This window comes from Desmodus rotundus, chromosome 4 (genome assembly GCF_022682495.2).
Source record: "Desmodus rotundus isolate HL8 chromosome 4, HLdesRot8A.1, whole genome shotgun sequence".
NCBI classification, from domain to species: Eukaryota; Metazoa; Chordata; class Mammalia; order Chiroptera; family Phyllostomidae; genus Desmodus; species Desmodus rotundus.
The window spans coordinates 62,159,998-62,179,606 of record NC_071390.1 but is presented as its reverse complement, the minus strand read 5'-3'; the positions used below and the strand labels follow the sequence as shown (position 1 = coordinate 62,179,606).

The 19,609-nt window shown below is 37.4% G+C and overlaps 1 protein-coding gene and 1 non-coding gene across 4 annotated transcripts in view; one reads left to right on the top strand and one right to left on the bottom strand.

Moving 5' to 3' along the window:
* Nucleotides 1–19,609, bottom strand: part of CCSER2 (coiled-coil serine rich protein 2) — a 194,377-nt gene that overhangs the window by 117,583 nt on the left and 57,185 nt on the right. The gene's annotated exons all lie outside the window — the stretch shown is intronic.
* LOC112305654 (small nucleolar RNA SNORA76) lies at nt 9,571–9,675 on the top strand. The gene has a single exon (XR_002974829.2). It is a non-coding gene; the product is annotated as a small nucleolar RNA SNORA76 (small nucleolar RNA).

Below are 19,609 nucleotides of genomic sequence, written 5' to 3'. Positions count from 1 at the left end.
GAGTTCTATATCAAAACTATACTCTGGTTGATAACGGTGTTTGCTGGGGGGACATACATTAACAATTCTGAAATGGCTACAAGTTATACTGAAACAGAACAATCAAGTGGATGGCTGATAGTAAGCAGCAGGTTCCTTACTGGGTGAGTGCCAAGTTACAAAAATGCAAGGGAAAGAAGCAAGAATGATGTATGTAGTAATGGATCCGAGTTGGAGACATCAGTATTTGAACTTATGTTTACCTTAAAATACAAGTGGTTACATACAAAAATATTTATGGGTATATACATATACATACACACAGAGTTATTATATAAACATGTATCTTCTTTCAGCTGACAAAACCTAGAAGCATACCTCACATCTAAATTTTGGCTTCTAATACCATTCTCCAATTAAAGGAACCAGGGCTCTTTGAAGAAATAGCTTAATATGACTAAGGCAGACGAGCCTTACAAGATGAGCCTGGAGCATCTTTCAGTGTCAGAAAAAATTTTTTAGAAAGTCAGTTTACTCAGTTTTTAATGACAATAAGATATTATTGTTAATTTTTCAGAAGTGCAATCATGAAACTGTAACTCTTTCTTAACAGTACTTAAGACAGTGTCTGTTAATCAGACACTGAGAAATAACTATTAGTAAGGCGTTCAGAAATATCTACATACTGTAAAAGTACATATTTACATACAAATATTGTATGACATTTAAATCATGTCTAAGACTTGCTCAAATTAATCCCAGTAGGGGAAAGGAATGGGTGAATAGTGATGAATAAATGAATAAAAATGTTGAAGTCAATGTTGAAGTCAAGTAATTCATAATAATGAAGGTCCAAGACTGTTTGAATATGCTTGAAATTTTCTGTAAAGAGTTAAGTAACTGCTTGATTTAAAAATTTAACAAAAAAGATAAAAGAATAAAAGTTTTTAAAAAATGGAGGACTTCCAGCCAAGCTAGAGGTGTAGGTAGATACACTTCGCCTTCTCCCACAACCAAAAGAAGGACAACAAGTTTAAAAACAAAAACCAATCAGACGTGATAGAAAATCAAACTGTATGGAAGTCCAACAATCAAAGAGTTAAAGAAAAAACATTCATCCAGATCAGCAGCAGGGGCAGAGACAGGCAGCCGCGGCAGAGAGGATACCGGGCAAGGTGGCAGCTAGAGGACTGGGGCAGGCAAGGCAGTGGCTGTAGGAGCAGGTGGTCCGACACTTGCCTACGGATAAACCAGGGGGAACAACTAGGGAGCGAGACAGACCATGCAACTTTGGGTTCCAGTGTAGGGAAATAAAGCCTCAAAAACCTCTGACTGAAAAAACCTGTGGGAGTTGAGGCAGCAGGAGAAACCCCAGCTTCACAGGAGAGCTTGTTGGAGAGTACCACAAGGTCCTAGAATGTACACAAACCCACCTACCTGGGAATCAGCTCCAGAAGGGCCCAATTTTCTTGTGGGTAGTGAGAGAAGTGACTGAAAGCCGGCAGAGAGCTGAACAAGCACCATTGTTCCCTCTCGGACCCCTCCCCAACATACTACACCACAACACAGCGACCTGGGTTGCCTCACCCTGGCAAATACCTAAGGCTCCACCCCTTACTATATAACAGTCACCCCGAGACAAAAAATTATGGCCAAAATGAAAGAACAGATCAAAGCTCCAGAAAAAAATACAACTAAGCAATGAAGAGATAGCCAACCTATCAGATGCACTGTTCAAAACACTGGTAATCAGGATGCTCACAGAAATGGTTGACTATGGTCACAATATAGAGGAAAAAGTGAAGGCTATGAAAAGTGAAATCAAGGAAAATGTACAGGGAACCAACAGTGAAGGGAAGGAAACCGGGACTTAGATCAACGGTGTGGACCAGAAGGATAACCACAACAGAATGAAGAAACAAGAATTCAAAAAAAAAAAAAAAAATCAAGGAGAGGCTTGGGAACCTCTGTGACAACTTTAAACATTCCAACATCTGAATCATAGGGGTGCCAGAAGGAGAAGAGGAAGAGCAAGAAATTGAAAACTTACATGAAAACATCATGGAAAAGAACTTCGTCAACCTGGCAAAGGAAATAGATTTTCAGGAAGTCCAGGAAGCTCAGAGAGTCCCAAAGAAGCTGGACCCAAGGAAGCACACACCCAGGCACATCATAATTACATTACCCAAGATGAAAGATAAGGATAGAATCTTAGAAGCAGCCAGAGAAAAAGATACAGTTACCTACAAAGGAGTTCCCATAAGACTATCAGCTGATTTCTCAAAAGAAACCCTGCAGGCAAGAAGGGCCTGGAAAGAAGTATTTGAAGTCATGAAAGGCAAGCACCTACATCCAAGATTACTCTATCCAGCAAAACTATCATTTAGAATAGAAGGGCAGATAAAGTGCTTCCCAGATAAGGTCAAGTTAAAGGAGTTCATCATCACCAAGCCCTTATTATATGAAATGTTAAAGGGACTTATCTAAGAAAAAGAAGATCAAAACCATGAACAGTAAAATGACAACAAACTCACAACTATCAACAACCAAACCCAGAGAAATAAAATGAACTAAGCCAACAACTAGAACAGGAACAGAATCACAGAAATGTAGACCACATGGAGGGTTATCAGTGGGAAGGGGAAGTGGGGAGAGTGGGAGAAAAAGTCCAGGGAATAGGAAGTATCAATGGAAGGTAGAAAATAGACAGGGGGAGATTAATAATAATATGTGAAATGGAGAAGCCAAAGAACTTACATGTACGACCCATGCACATGAACTAAGGTGAGGGAATGAATGTGGGCAGGGTACAGGGCAGAGGGAAATAAAGGGGAGAAACAAATAGGACAACTGTAATAACCTAATCAATGAAATATATTAAAACAAAGTTTTTAAAAAAATGAACAGAAATAGGAGAGAGAAGAGGCTCATGTGAGACATAATAACCAACTATTAGAAGTTCTAGAAAAACAGCACATAAACAATGGAGGGAATAATTTTTTAAAAAAGAAAAACTTCCAGATTTAAAAAAGATAATGCAGCAAATTCCTCATTTAAGATGGGCTCAAAAATGCTCGTATGTTGTTACAATGATTACCTTGTAAGTACCCAAAACACTCTTGGTGAGCGAAAATAAATCCAGACTAACACTCAACCCCAGTAACTTCCAATCCAGCTTTCTTCTTCCTGTGTCCCACTCCCATCATGACACGAAAACATTCCTGCCCAGAGAAACTTCAGGAATAGTATTATTGCTATGAGATTCTTCTTGAAAAAAAGGCTGCGGCACTTAGACTAATCCTAAAGAAAACTCAAATGGCCAGAGATCACTGAGAGGGATCAAATTTAAATAAGGTTATAAAATATCACAATACAAGCATTACACAGAAGAAATGTCTCTAAAAAAGAGCTGGTTCCTAGATCAAGAGAACAGAACAACAGGGCTCTGTTGATATGTCTACGCAAATTATCTACAAATCAAAAATAAATAAATTAATCAAAAAATTCTCCACAAATCATACCCTGGGAAACACAAATCTTTACAAAAGACTTCAGCTATAGTTCAAGTCTTTTTAATTCCTCTTTTGGTCTCAAGAAATTATTATTTTAGATTTTCCTCCATTCTTCCCAAGAAAAAACCTACTTTAACACCTAGGAATACCTTAGGAAAAAATAAGCACAGCATGTAAGTTCACAAACCTAAGAGCTTAGTAGGAAGAAATGAGTACTAGCTGTTTCAACTTGGGGTCTCAATACTGAAATTATGACTTCTCATAAAATACTTTAAAATTTTTACTACAATATAAATGGGAATTTCAGAGAATAATTTTCCTGATAGAGAATAATTCACTGAACCCTGATGACTAAGGGTTCCTGATGGCTAACTGCGGTCAAATTTAAAAAAAAAAAAAAAGCAGAACCTAGGCAGCCATTGCTGCACAGGCTCCTCTCAATCACACTACACTTCAAAGATGCCACTGCTGAACTGCCTGCCTTTGTACTGAACAGTCTGCCTGCACTCATTTCTGCTATAACCAGCCCTGCTAAAGGTTTCCTGGAATCCTATTTCAAACAGTAAGACTGAGCCTTTCCCCACTGGAGCCGCACAGTTCTAGCCAATCAGAGCAGCTATATTCTGACCAATCATGGACCAGCATTAGGGACTTCTGTTTACAAAGACACTCCTCTCAGGCTGAGAGAACCACTTTCCAGGGAAGACTGTTTCCCTGGCTCACCAAAGAACAAAACAAACTGGCGCAGAGCAGAGCAGAATGGAGCAAACCTGGCAAACAATGGAGGAGCTAACCATGGATGAGCAGAGTTGCTTAGCGGAAGAGGGGCCTGGCCCCTGGGTGGTGCTGTTTTCATAGCAGCTGCGTTGGGGCACTATCGGTTGTTTCACAGCACTGCTGCTTTCATAGTTGGCTATATCACAGTCAAGCTGTTGGCACTAGTTTCCTTTACTGCACCCCAAATTGGGGATTCTCGTTGGTGTTCGAATTGGCACCAGTCACCATCACCATTGGCTGATACCCTGAAACCTGTGAATGTCAGGTTACACGGCAAGAGGAATTAAGTTTGTAGGTGGAATTACTGTTGCCAGTCAACTGCCCTAAAATGGATGATAGGATGATAGTAATGGATGATAGTAATCACTCCTTAGAGTAGAAGAGGAAGGCAAATGAGAGTGAGAGGGGCGGGGGCAGAGGACCAATGGTCAAGGAGATATGGTGGTGCTTGCTTTAGAGATGAGGGAGGGGAGCACGAGGAGAATGATTCTCAGGCAGATGCTGGAATTTGGTAAAAGTAAGGAAATGGATTCTCCCCTAGACTCTCTCTACAGAGAAATGTAGTCCTGCTGATTTTAGCCCACTGAGACCTGTGTCTGACTTCTAACACCTATAAAACTGTAAGATTATAAATTTGTATCGGTATATAGCACTAAGTTTGTGGTAACTTGTTACAACAGCAAGAGAAAACTAATATATCGTTTCCTTAAATTCTATTATTAGACTTATTTCTGTTTCATCTGTTCTAAATTCAATCATATTCCTGTTGCCTATACCTTTTGCAGTTTAAATATCTGTTCCCTCCTTTCTGTGGTACTTCCCAGTAGGCTGCAAGAGAGACAGGCCTGCTGGCACCTAGCACCTAAAAAGGAAGGAGAGGAGACAGTGTGTGATCATATTTGGGACTTGTGGCTGCAGATAAACTCTCCCTGTCCTGCCAGTCCTGGAATATGTTGTGTACCTCAGCAATAAGCCTAAGTCAAGTTCTACTTGACTTGACTTAAACCTTTACAAAATTTACTTTAGCCCTTACAGGTTTCAGATGAATAATTTTAGATTATACAATGATTATAATAATAATAATGATGGGTAGCAGATTTCAATTAGCCTGTATGTTTGTCAAGAGTTCAGCTAAGGTACATCATGGCAGCTTTGCCTTGGCATTCATTTTGTTTGGCCAGGCACCCTGTGAGGGCCTGAAACTGACAGTACACCCCTAGAGAACAGCCTGCAGTTCCCTGCCTCCCAGCACCTTCCCCTTGTGAGACCCTTAATAACCCCCACCCCCCCCAAGGAGATGAACAAAACCCTGCTCCTGGTTTGAATTGACCCACCTGGTCTTAGTCCAGAATGCACAAAGCACTCTAAAAATGGCATGTGCCCCAGGTCTTGTCACTGCCCCCCACCCCACCCTGCCGTGACCTTCCCATGTAGCCCCTCAGGGTGTGTGGTGTATTTCTTCCAGGATCTATGGGTAGGAACTGTCCCTATCTCAATTTTTCTTGTAGTCTTTTACCTCACTGTCCTATTCCCTGGGGCTCCACTTCATAAATACTGATTTAACAACAATGTAACAATGTTTAATAAATCAAAATGCTGAGTGTATTAGTGATTTAGTATAGTCCTCTTGCTGAATGCTGATTTTCCTTCTTATAGATTCAATTTTCTATACTTAAACCAGTCAAGTTACAGTGCATCTGAGTACCCATTAGTGCTGAGCATTAGACTTAGTGCATATTACATCAAACGCAATATCAGAAATATTTTTTTAAAAACAGCTTTTTGTTTCATTACACTGCAGAGGTTCACATCTTAAGAGGAGAGGTGGTAGTAATAAAAATATCACAGGGTGAAATTTATGAATATATTATAGTAAACTCATAGATTTAGTAATTATAGATTTGCCAGTAAGTTTTGGCAAATCTATAATTTGGGAAAGGGACTGAAATGGTCTAGGGAAATACACTGTCAGGGGTAAAACACTGGACTGTAATGCTGAGTAGCATTTTCACATGCAGAAATTTCTAAACTGAAAAGCAGCTGGGATGAACATAGAGTAAGGTGACAAAAACATTCCTTTATTTAAATTACAAAGCTAAATATGCACCAGGATAGTTGCTGCAGCAATTTATAACTGTACAACATTGGAAATAAGCTCAACATCCACTGATAGGAGAGTAACTGAATAAACAATGTGTATCTACAAAATGAAGTAATATATGGTAGTAAAAAAAAAAAAAGGAGATCTCTCTGAAATGATATGAAATCAATAATTTCAATGAATCATGAAGGTGGAGGGGGAGGGGGAACCTCAAACTAAAATACAAACGGTAACAAATGAACCTAACAGGATTACAAATGAATAACAGTCACAAGGATGAGAACTAAAACAACTAATCTAAGTAAACATCATTTGTCTTTTCAGCTTGATATGCAGTACTTTTCCTCCTTTCCACCTTAATTCCCTAGCTTTGTCTTCAACTACTTTTCACTTCACTTTATACTCTTAGCAGTGCTAACTTTCCTCTAGCACATCATGATTTTATAATACCTCCATGCTATTATTGTACATGCTGCTCCATATGCCTAAAATGCTCACCTTCTTTTTCTTGCGAAGTTGGTCAACTTTCTATTCATTCTTTGAAACTCAACTCAGATGTCACTTCTTCTTCTAAACTCTGAACACACCCATACACACAGTTAAACCTCCCTTCTGAATTTTTCCAGGATCACATGCACACTAATCATAGAATGCATGATATAGTTTTATATCATTTATAAAACTATAGCATGATAAAAAATATATACATATACTAGACTGAATTCATTAAGCACAGAGACAGCCTTATCCACATCAGTAGCTTTACCCCTTGACAGTATGCCTGGCACATGGTAGAAGCTCAATAATTACTGAATTGAACTTCATATTGGAATAGACTTAATCTATAAGAAACAATATAGAACAAAGAAAATTATTATGTTTAAAGGGTCACAACAACAGTTTTTGATATATTTAAACTTTTTTCCAAACATAAAAGTTAGATTAATTGGGCCAATAGAAGCTATGCTAACAGTTAGATGCACAGGAGAGATTCAATAGGTTGGCAAAAAAAGCCTTAAGAAAAATTTAGTTTCCTCATTTCATTATGTCCCTTATCTGTAAACTAACTGAATTGGATTAAATCCCTTTTCTGCCTCTAGGTTCTGTATTCTGTATCAATAGCAGTGTGAGATTTTAATTTACCTATGACAGTCTCAACTTTCTGTAAGCTGTCCCTCCACTGTCATATCTATGCTAACATCACATTTTTAGTTACTTGTACTTTGCTATTATGACACGCGGTATCTTAGAAACTTCCTTTGTAAAATAGGTTATGTCACAATGAGTGTGGAAAAAATTGAACAGTATTAAATAGTACCTTTAGTTTAAGTGTTTCTATTTATTTTGAATGAAATGGTACTCATTTCAACAAGTACGTATATATATATTACATCCTTATTTAGTGGTAGAGACCTAAAAGAGAATAATGAAATAGATAATGATACAATATTCAAGATACATAATAGGAAATGGAGGTTAAATGCAACTAGACAGACAAGTATAAGGTGAGAACAGGCCATGGAGAGTCAGTCAAAACAGGAGTTTAGGTTTAACATTATAAGCAATGGGAAAATCAACAGGAAAATAACAAGTCAAACTGGCAATTCAGGATGGTCCTGGCAGAATAAATGGAAGCAACAATACTAATCTCAACTTCTAAAAGTGAGCAGGTAACACTTTTCTCCCCTACAGTCAATGAACAGAAATTTGTCAATTGTACCCCACCCCACCCCAGATCTCCATTCTACCACCTTGGCCCAAGCTACTACAATCCCTCATTGGAATAGTAGTTTCTAGCATCCTGCCTAGCTCCCCTCTAACTCAATCTTCATAGAGAGAACTTTTAAAATATAAAATCGAATTATGCCCCTTTCCAGCTTAAAATCCTCCAAAGCTTCCCTTCGATTTCTCTGGGTAAAGATCCAAATCCTTTGAGTTCCATAAAAGCTCTTTACCAGAGCCTCCTCTCCCGCCACTCCTCCTCTCTGTGTCATTGTATACTCAGTGAATATGGGCCTTTGCAGAGTTCCTCAAACACTCCATGATCTCAAAGCATTCCAATGCGCAACTTACTAAAACACATTAATACCCTTCCAATTACATATACCCTTTTTACCTATTGTATTTCTAGGCTAACTTAGCCTAAACATCATTTCCTGAAAAAGCCTTAGGACCTAACTCCAGCAGAACGGGTTTTCAAATGATTTACTTTCACACTTTGTAATTCTCCTCTGCAGCACTTTCCTCACTTATCAACTGAAGATAACCAGTTAATGAGCTAGCTAAATAGTTCAACTACACCTGCCTCATCAAAGCACCACTAATGATTAGTGACATCAAGCACCTTTTCATATGTCTATTTATCATCTGTATGTCCTCATTGTAGAAATGTCTACTCAGGTCTTCTGCCCACTTAATTGGATGTTTTTGAGGTTTTTGGTTAAGTTGCATGAGCTCTTTATAAATTTTGGATAATATCCCCTTACCAGATGTATCACTGGTGAATATCTTCTCCCATTCAATGGGCTGTCTTTTCATTTGTTGATAGTTTCCTTTGCTGTGCAAAACCTTTAGTTTGAGGTAGTCCCATTTGTTTACTTTTCCTTTTGTTTCCCTTACCCAAGAAGATATATCACAAAAAAATTACTAAGAGCAATGTCAGAGAATTATTGCTTATGTTTCTTCTAGGAGTTTTATAGTTTCGGGAAAAAAAGCAAATTAAAACCACAATAAGATTATCACCTCATGGCTGTCAAAATGGCTACCATCAATAAATGACAAACAACAAGTGTTGGTGAGGATGTGGAGAAAAAGGAACCCTAGTGCACTGTTGGTAGGATTGCAAGTTAGTGCAGCCACTATGGAAACAGTATGGAGGGGCTCCTCAAAAAAATTAAAAACAGAAGTACCTTGTAACCTAGCAATTCCACTTCTCATATTTACCTAAAGAAATCCAAAACACCATTTGAAAAGACATATACACCCCTATACTCACTGCAGCATCATTTACAATAGCCAAGACACGGAAGCCACCGAAGTACCCATCAACAGACAAGTAGATTAAGAAAATGTACATATATACAATGGACTATTACTCAGCCATAAAAAGAATGAAATCTTACCATTTGCAAAAGTATGGATGGACCTAGAAGGTATTATGTTAAGTGAAATAAGACAAATACCGTATGGTTGTACTTATACATGCAATCTAAAGAACAAAACAGGCTGCTGCGCCAGATAGCATTCTTGTGCATAACTGGGGCTGACTGCCCCTGCCAGTGGCCCTTTTAACCAGGAGCTACAGACTGGGGAGCAGAGAGAATAAACAAATAAAAACAAAATAAATAAAAAAAGACTCATAGATACGGAGAACAGATAGTTGCTAGATGGGAGGGGGAAGGGGGCCTGGGGTTAAAAAGGTGAAAGGATTAAGAAGTACAAATTAGTAGTTACAAAATAGTCATGGGGAGGTAGAGTACAGCATAGAGAATATACCTAATAATATTGTAATAACTATGCATGGTGCCAGGTGGGTACTAGAATTATCGGGGTGGGGATCACTTCATACATTATGTACCTGCTATGCTGTACAGCTGAAACTAATATAAAATAATACTTAATGTCAACTGTAATTAAAAAATTAAAAAATACTAAAGTTGAAAAACATTTTAAAACGAATATGAGCAACACTAAAACAGAACCTATAGCTGTCTTAATCACTGTACCCTTGGTGCCTTGCACATAACAGCAGTTGCTCAAATGTGCTGAATATAACGATGGATGCCTTCCACTGGGGGCCAGAGGAAAAACAGTACTAGGAAGCACAACAAAGAGAAAATTGAATGCCTAAAAAGTTTACACAGATTTATATTTGGTTTAGAAAAATAGTATTTGAATCGTTAAAATTACGTGCAGTGTTCTAAGTAAGGTAGGGGTTAGCAAACTTTTTCTAAAAGGCCAAATAGTAAATATTTTAGGTTTGTGGGCAATACAGTCTATGTTGCAACCACTCAATCCTACCACAGTAGCATGAAAGCAGCCACAGACTATATGTAAATTAAAGGGCATGGCTGTGTTCCAGTAAAACTTTATTTACAAAAACAGGAGGGCAGCCTGCAGGCTATTGTTTGCTGGCCCCTATTAATATAACCCAAAGAAACAGGAGATAAAAATTAAACAATTTTAATTGTTTAATGCCAAAATTTTTTTTTTAAATCTCTATTTTAAACTCATAAAGAATCGTTTTTGAAATACCATACAAACCTCTCCAAACTTTGAAATGGAAATGGACTATTTGTTAATTAGTAACATACGTGGAACCTTCCTTTAATGGTGAAAATTAAGTATGTCGCTTCTCTTAATTTGGATCATGAGTTTCTGCTAAGGTATCAACAGTCTCTTCATGCGTATTTCTCGGTAACTAGAGTAGCAGTAGCACAAAGTGGGAATTTAAAAATACAAGTTGAACAAATGAATGAACCGAAAGGAAGAAATATATAGAGGAAGTCCTCCATATATTAGCCTGTTCCCCTTTCAATCTCCCCATCTTCTATAGCTTGGTACAAAGACAAAAAAAGAGGGGACACAGATAATCTAAATGTTTTGATTTCCAAACCAGGCATTTTCCAGTAAGATTACAATGGTACAGTAGATAATAAACTGGGAATCAGTTATTCCAAGTTTTAATTCCTCTGTGTCCCTTAAGTGACTGTGTGACTTAAGCTTTCTAGGCCTCAGTATCTTCATCTATAAAGCGAGTGGATAAGACTTAGTATCTTCATGTCCTTGATGCTATGGCATCTAATTTTCCCGTGTATAAAAGACACTACAGCTTTACCAAATAGTAAATGGCCAAGTGGATGAAAGCAAATGCAAAATCTCACAAAACTGAATAATAGGGAAGTATTATTGTGTTAGGTATAACATATCTAAAATGAAAATTCAGACTAAATGTTTAAATTTAAGTTACAAAATATATATATGCCCAATGACTAAGAAACAAAAGCTGGAAGTTATAAAGTAAAGCATCCTTCTTTTACCTTAAATCACAGTGCAGCCACACCTAGTATGCTGAGTATATACTCACATCTCAACAGAAACAAAAGGAAATGTGAAACAATTAAAATAATCAAAGGAGTAAAAATAGTTTATAGGAACAAGACAAAACAAATACTTTATCCCTAAGTCATAAAGAATCTAGATCCAAGACAGGATGGATGGACCTGGAGAACATTATGCTAAGTGAAATAAGCCTGTCAGAGGAAGATAAATACTGTATGATTTCACTCGGACGTGGAATCTAATGAACAAACTGAGCTAACAAGGAAAATAGGGACAGACTTATAGATGCAGAGCAGGATGACAGCTAGGGGTTGAGGGGGAGGTCAGGGGGTGGAGGGATTGAGCAAAAAGGAAAAGGGAGTCATGGACATGGACAACAGTATGGTCATTGGTGCGGGGAAGGAGGTATAAGGGGACTAAATGTTAATGGGAAAAAATGCAATATAAGATTAAATTTAAAAAAAGAAGCTAGATCTGGAATTATTTTAGATAGCTATTGATGTAAGACAATCAATAATATCAAATATGCATTTATCATGCATGCTTAGTAAATAAGGATATCATTATACTTTGTAATCTACGGAGCGCTAATCTAATTTTATATTGGGTTTGCCAAAAAGTTTGTATTCACTGTTTTGTTCCATTACCTTCTGCCATCTTTCAGGCAAGTTCATAATTCCATCTTCCCAAAACTTTTTATCCTTTTGGGCAAAAACTGTTCCAGGTGCTTTTGCAGTATTCCAATAAATTGAAATTTTTTCCATTAAAATTTTGTAAAGACCAAATTAAGTGGAAATCCAAAGGTGCATTGTCTGGTGAATAAATACAGCGGATGAATCAGAACTTCCCAGCCAAGCTGTAACAGTTTTTGCCTGGTCATCAAAAAACCTGCAGTCTTGCATTATCTTCATGGAAGATTATGCGCTTTCTGTTGACCAATTCCGGGTGCTTTTTATTTGGTCTAACTGGGAGCAGTACTTGTTGGAATTAATCATTTGGTTTTTGGGAAGGAGCTCATAATAGAGGACTGCCTTCCAATCCCACCATATACACAACATCACCTTCTTTGAATGAAGACTGGCCTTTGGTGTGATTGATGGTGGTTCACTTCACTTGCTCCACAATCTCTTCCTTTCCACATTATTTTAAAGTATCCACTTTTCATTGCCAGTCACAACGTTTTACAAATGGAATGCTTTTGTTACATTCAAATAGAGAATGGCATCAGGAAATATGGTCAAGAAGGTTTTTTTTCAATTACCTTATGTGGAACCCAAACATCAAACCAATTAACCGAGCTGGTGCAAATGATTTTCAAGTGATCCACACTTGATTGGGATATTTTGAGTATGTCAGCTATCTCCCATGTGCTAATGTTGATTGTTCTGGATGTCTCCATTTGATCGCTATCAACTTCAACTGGTCTACCCAACCAAGGAGCATTGGGAGAAATTTCCAGCATGAAAACTTCGCAAACCAATTTTGATACTTTCAGTCAGTCACAGCACTTTCTCCATATGCTGAACAAACCCTTTTCTGTGTTTCAGTTGCATTTTTATCTTTCTTGAAATAATAAAGCATACTATGTCAAAAATGTGTCTTTTCTTCCATCTTCAATGTTAAAATGGTTTCAAAAAAATTCAATAATTTTGACAAGTTTTTTCTTTTTAAATGCATACTAATATGATAGCTGCCACAATACAATCCAACAAAACTGTGTTGAGTGAAGTTAAAGACAACTAAGCACTACTAGAGCCATCTTATGGAAAAAACCAAATGAACTTTTTGGCCAACTCAAAATTTATTTGACAGTAATAGCTACTGTTTTCAAGTCAGTGTCTATAAACAATTTTGCCTAGAAAATAGAGTTAAAAATACCTAAAATCTAAACAAGGCCAATGATTTCATCATTCTATTTGCTCTTAATTGCCTTTCTTAGAAATGAGTCATTTTTAAATTCCATGTCAATCAATTCACAGAAAATACAAACACATACACACACAAATATACAAGCTGCTATAAGTTATTTCTAATCATAAGATATCAAAACAAATATTAAGAATGAAAATATTCAAATATCTCCAAATAATAGAACCTATAATTAGCTATCACAGTAACAATCTTTAGTGAAGGCCACTTGAATAACTGTGCCATCAGTTTAGATGAACTTAACTGAAAAACTGCGGATAGGGAGGACTTCCAGCCAAGATGGAGGTGTATGTAGACACATTGTGCCTCTGTGCACAACCAAAAGAAGGACAACAAATTTAAAAACAAAAACCAACCAGATCTGATAGAAAATCAAATTGTATGGAAGTCTGACAACCAAGGAGCTGAAGAAACATTCATCCAGACCAGTAAGAGGGGCAGAGATGGGCAGCTGGGGTAGAGAGGACACCCGGCAAGGTAGAGGCTGGTAGAGCAAGCGGTCCTACATTTGCCTGTGGATAAACCAGGGGAAACAACTAGGGAGCAAGACAGACCATGCAACCTTGGGTTCCAGTATAGGGAAATAAAACCTCTGACTGAAAAAAACCTGTGGGGGTTGAGGCAGCAGGAGAAACCCCAGCCTCACAGGAGAGTTTGTTGGAGAGCACCACGGGGTCCTAGAATGTACACAAACCTACCCACCTGAGAACCAGCACAGGAAGGCCCAATTTTCTTGTGGGTAGTGAGAGAAGTGACTGAAAGCCGGCAGAGAGCTAAACAAATGGCCATTGTTCCTTCTCAGACCCCCCGCCACACATACAGTGCCATACTGGGTGACCTGGGTTGTCCCACCCTGGCAAATACCTAAGGCTCCACCCTTTACTATGTGCCAGGCGCACGAACAAAAAAAAAAAAGAAATGGCCCAAATAAAGAACAGATCAAAGCTCCAGAAAAAACTACAACTAAGCAAGGAAGAGATAGCCAACCTATCAGATGCACTGTTCAAAACACTAGTAATCAGGATGCTCACAGAAATGGTTGACTATGGTCACAATATAGAGGAAAAAGTGAAGGCTATGAAAAGTGAAATCAAGGAAAATGTATAGGGAACCAACAGTGAAGGGAAGGAAACCGGGACTCAGATCAACGGTGTGGACCAGAAGGATAACCACAACAGAATGAAGAAATAAGAATTCAAAAAAAAAAAAAAATCAAGGAGAGGCTTGGGAACCTCTGTGACAACTTTAAACATTCCAACATCTGAATCATAGGGGTGCCAGAAGGAGAAGAGGAAGAGCAAGAAATTGAAAACTTACATGAAAACATCATGGAGAAGAACTTCACCAATCTGGCAAAGGAAATAGACTTCCAGGAAGTCCAGGAAGCTCAGAGAGTCCCAAAGAAGCTGGACCCAAGGAAGCACACACCAAGGCACATACATTACCCAAGATGAAAGATAAGAGAGAATCTTAGAAGCAGCAAGAGAAAAGGAGACAGTTACCTACAAAGGAGTTCTCATGAGACTATCAGCTGATTTCTCAAAAGAAACCCTGCAGGAAAGAAGGGGCTGAAAGAAGTATTCAAAGTCATGACAAGCAAGGACCTACATCAAGATTACTCTGTCCAGCAAAGCTATCACTTAGAATGGAAGGGCAGATAAAGTGCTTCCCAGATAAGGTCAAGTTAAAGGAGTTCATCATCACCAAGCCCTTATTATATGAAATGTTAAAGGGACTTATCTTAAGAAAAAGAAGAAGATCAAAACTATGAACAGTAAAATGACAACAAACTCACAACTATCAACCATCAAACCTAAGGAAACAAAAATGAACTAAGCGAACAGCTAGAACAGGAACAGAATAATAGAAATGGAGATCACATGGAGGGTTATCAGCAGAAAAGGTGAGAGGGGAGAATGGCGGAAAGGTCTGGGGAATAAGTGGCATAAATGGAAGGTAGAAAACAAACAGGGGGATGGGATGGGATAGTATAATATAGTATAGTATAGTAAATATAGAAGTCAAAGAACTTATATGTATGACCCATGGACAAGAACTAAGGATGGGTCGGAGGAATGCGAGTGGGAAGGGGAGTGTAGGGTGGAGGGGAATAAAGGGGGGAAATGGGATAATCAATAAAATACATTTTAAAAAAACCTTAAGTGAAAAATTAAGTTTGACTAAATTGTGCTTATAACTTAATATTTATTTTATAAGTCAAATTTATAAGTTATTAAAACTAAATTTGTTAACCTCAAAGAATGAATTTTTAAGTTAATAACAGTATTATTTAAAAAACTGAAAGGAATGTCTTCAGTTATGTTAGGCAACAGAGTAATAGCCTGCTCAAAGATGTCCACATCTTAATTCCTAGAACCTGTGAATATATTAGGTTACATGACAGAGAGGAGTTAAGATTATAGGTGGAATTAAGGTTGCTAATCAGATGACCTCAAAATAGGATAGTATTCTGGATTATCCAGATGGGCCTAATGTAATCACAAGGGCCCTTAAGTGGAAGAGGGAGACAGAAGGTCAAGGTGAGATGCTATGAGACTCAACCTGCCATTGCCCTCTCTGAAGATGGAAGGGCACTATAAGGCAAGCATGAGGGAAGCCTCTAGAAGCTAGAAAGGGCAAGGAAACAGATTGTCTTCTAACGCATCTTGCCTAAAAGGAACACAACCTTGCCTAACTTTTTTTTAGCCCAGTGAGACCCAGACCCATTTTGAACTGAGTTCTAAAAGTCAGATAATGTTTGCATTGTGTTAAGCTAAGTTTGTGGTAATTTGTTACAAGACAAAACTAAGACACCAAGAGATTTATAAATGTATTTTTCATTAACATCTAAATATGACTACAAAAACTATAACAAAAATCAGAGTGCCAACCATCCTTAATGAGATTCTTTAAAAACATATAATTATGTAATACTTAATCTGCAGAAACTTACAAAAAAGGTGGTAATATGTGCTCTATTTTTTCAACTAAATAATAACACTTTCCCCTTTGAAATAATTTTGAATCAAATGCCTCTTAAGTCTTTAGGATTGAACTGATTCCAGATTCTTATAAATCTCTCTACTACAAGATGCTGTGTACTTTGCTGATTGATAATAATTATAAATTGACCATTGTGATAACCTAATTCACATTTCCTAAAAATCAAGAGTAGATTACACCAAATTTCGACTTTAGCCAGTGTTTGAAAAATGAAGCTTTTAGCTCTCTGGACCCTTCTAGACCCAACCTTCTATATTAATCACATAAAATAATACAGATCCTATAAAAATCTATAAGCATTTATTACATCTAGAAGCATTTTTCATAATTTTCATTAAAACTTTTTGTCACTGATTTGGGTAATAAAACAGACACACCTGCAGGATTGGGAATGTTGACACTGTATCTATTTTATTAAGATGTCTAAGGATATCTCCATATATAGTCCAGGATATTGGCAGGCAGGATAGGGAGTGGGGGCAGTGAGGCATGAAGAGTCATAAACTGCAAGGTGAGGAAGGCACACACACAGAGAGACAGCTGAACATGGGGAACTGGAACCCAAGTAATATGAAAAGAACATCATGCGCCGGTTGGCCTAGCACAGCGATTTTCACCTCATGACTCACATAAACAAATTACTAAAATTTTGTGGCACACCAAAAAATATATTTTTTGCTGATCTGACAAAAAAATAGTTATAATTTTGATTCATTCACACTGGACAGCTATTGTGTTGCTGTTGTTTTTGTTTGTTTGTTTGACAATCTAAGGGAAAGGAGGTCAGTGCCCCTGACTAAATAGTCTGGTATTGCATGTTTTAAAAATTCTTATGGCACAAAGGTTGAAAACTGCTGGCTCAGCATATCTGTGCTTGAGCACATCAGAGCTAATTAGATGATACTCATGTTGGAGAGTGGAGGGGGGGATCTAAGGCATAAAACTGGCTACGGATATGAGAATTTAAGCAGAATATATGTGGGGAGAATGATGTGTGGAGTCAGGGCCCACACAGCAGTGGCCTACTATAGGTGTTTTAGAGCCTAAAAGTGAAAAAGACATCAATGGGGAAGAGTAAGTGGTAACAAAGAAGGGCAGTTAGTTACATGATCAAATAATATTTTAATAACAGAAGCCAGATTTACCACCATCAGAGATGGGAGGTAACAAATATAGACTAGAATGAATCCTGTAGCGATGGATTAGAATTGTAGTATCAGTGCGAACACATAGTTTTCAATATATATAGATAACACAGAAATAAATATAACACACACACACACACACACACACACACAGAGTCTCTACCTCTGGCTGCTGAAGATGCCTGGGAGCAGCAACTTTTCAATAGCCTTGAGCATACTAACTACCCCCCCCCCAAACTTGGCTTCTACACAGCATTTTCCATTAAAAAGAATGAGGGCTCTTGGATAAATGGCTGATTATAGGTCTAGAGCAGAAAAAGTATTAAATGAAACCAGAACATCTCGTACAAGAAAGCAAAGGAATGCTCAAAGAATAATAAATATAGAAGAGAAAGACATACAAGTCAGCTGGAAGAAGCACTCATTGGCCAGGAGACTAAACAGACTAAAAACTTGGGACCTCTTTGCTACAGATGTTATTAATCAACTAGAGAAACTTGAATAGCTTCTGAGGATTATATGGTAGTACTGTATCAATGTTAATTTCATGATGTGAATGGTTTACTACAGTTCCATAGGAGAGTGGTGTTCTAAGAAATACATATTAAAGTATCTCAAAAGTGATAGGACATCAGGTAGGGAACTCTCAGACGGCTCAAGGAAAAAGTCATTTGTACTGTATGCTTTTCAATATGTACAACTAACTACATTGGTCTCTGCATGACTTTGTGGAGAGCAATACCATGTATTCCAATCTTCTCCCCATTATTTCATTAATACGAATAAATGGGAAAAATAAGTCAACATAGTGACCTCTGTAAAAAAGATCATAAGAAGGCTATTAACAGTGAAAGAAAGGACAAATATGTATAAGGTTAAAAGTTCAGCCATGAAAATAGCCTTATGGACTACAGGCCAAAATTTGAGACTTTATTTTAAACAAAAACAATAGATTTTAAAGATAAATTACAAGGAACTTAATACTGATGCCAAATCTAGAGTAAAACCCAAGGGAGGGGTGACAAAAACATTAGAAAATGAGAATTTGACAAAAGTAAATTAAAAACTTCATAGATAATTCACATCACTGGCATATTACTATCCAGATTTCTAAATTCACTTCAAAATATCAACAGGTTCTATCTTGGGATAGGAAGAAAGATAAGTAAGACACAAGGCTGTTCTTGCCTTCAGAAATACTTCATTGCATGTAGGGAGACCAATAAAAAGTAGTACACTACAAGGCAAAATAAAGTGCTAAAACCAGGAGAAAGCAATATGGTTAGAAGCAGAAAGGAAGGAGTGACTAATTCTAACTTAAAGGAACTGTTTACTTAATATCTACCTACATACACTGAGGCAGTATGGCAGGGGGAGATAAAAATGAAAACAGGCAGCCTTCACTTATCTAACAAGAAGAAGAAAAGTAGAAAACCAGAGTGTGTCTGAGAACTGTTACAGAGTTTTATCATCAAACAGTTAACTTTCAGGGGGAGGGGAGAGAGGAGAAGTCTGAATATAGCTTTGGAGGATGAATAAACTTGGTAGGCAGAGGAATCATGAGAAGAAGGCATGACAGACTAAAGAAGAGCATAGGTAAAGACACAGAATGGGAGCATTTAGAAAAATGTAAATAATGCCAAATGGTCTTTGCACAGGGATGCAAGTAAGACACACAGTATATTAAAAGGCCTCTAAACATGGATATAGATTTGAAGAACCATTAGCATAATCTCACCAGAGTTTACTGAAAACAGTCTGACAGTGGTATAAAAGGCTGTTAAATGGGGTGAAAAACAAGCAGAATGGAGACAAATTGCCACCATCTCTAAGATAATATTTGTAAATATACTTTAAAGAAATTAAAGCATCCCCAAATCATCCCCTTAAAGTAAAATAGCCCAGGTTACATTTAATTACAGTAAGACCATGATACAAATAATTTTAAAAATAATTGGGATTTTCTCAAAACCTCAAAATAAAATTATTAAGAGGCAAATACAAGCCAGATTTGATATTCCTCTGCTATGTTATAGACTACAGAATATTTGAAAATTCAGTACAAATAACCTAGGAAACTCATATTCCCACATAAACAATTG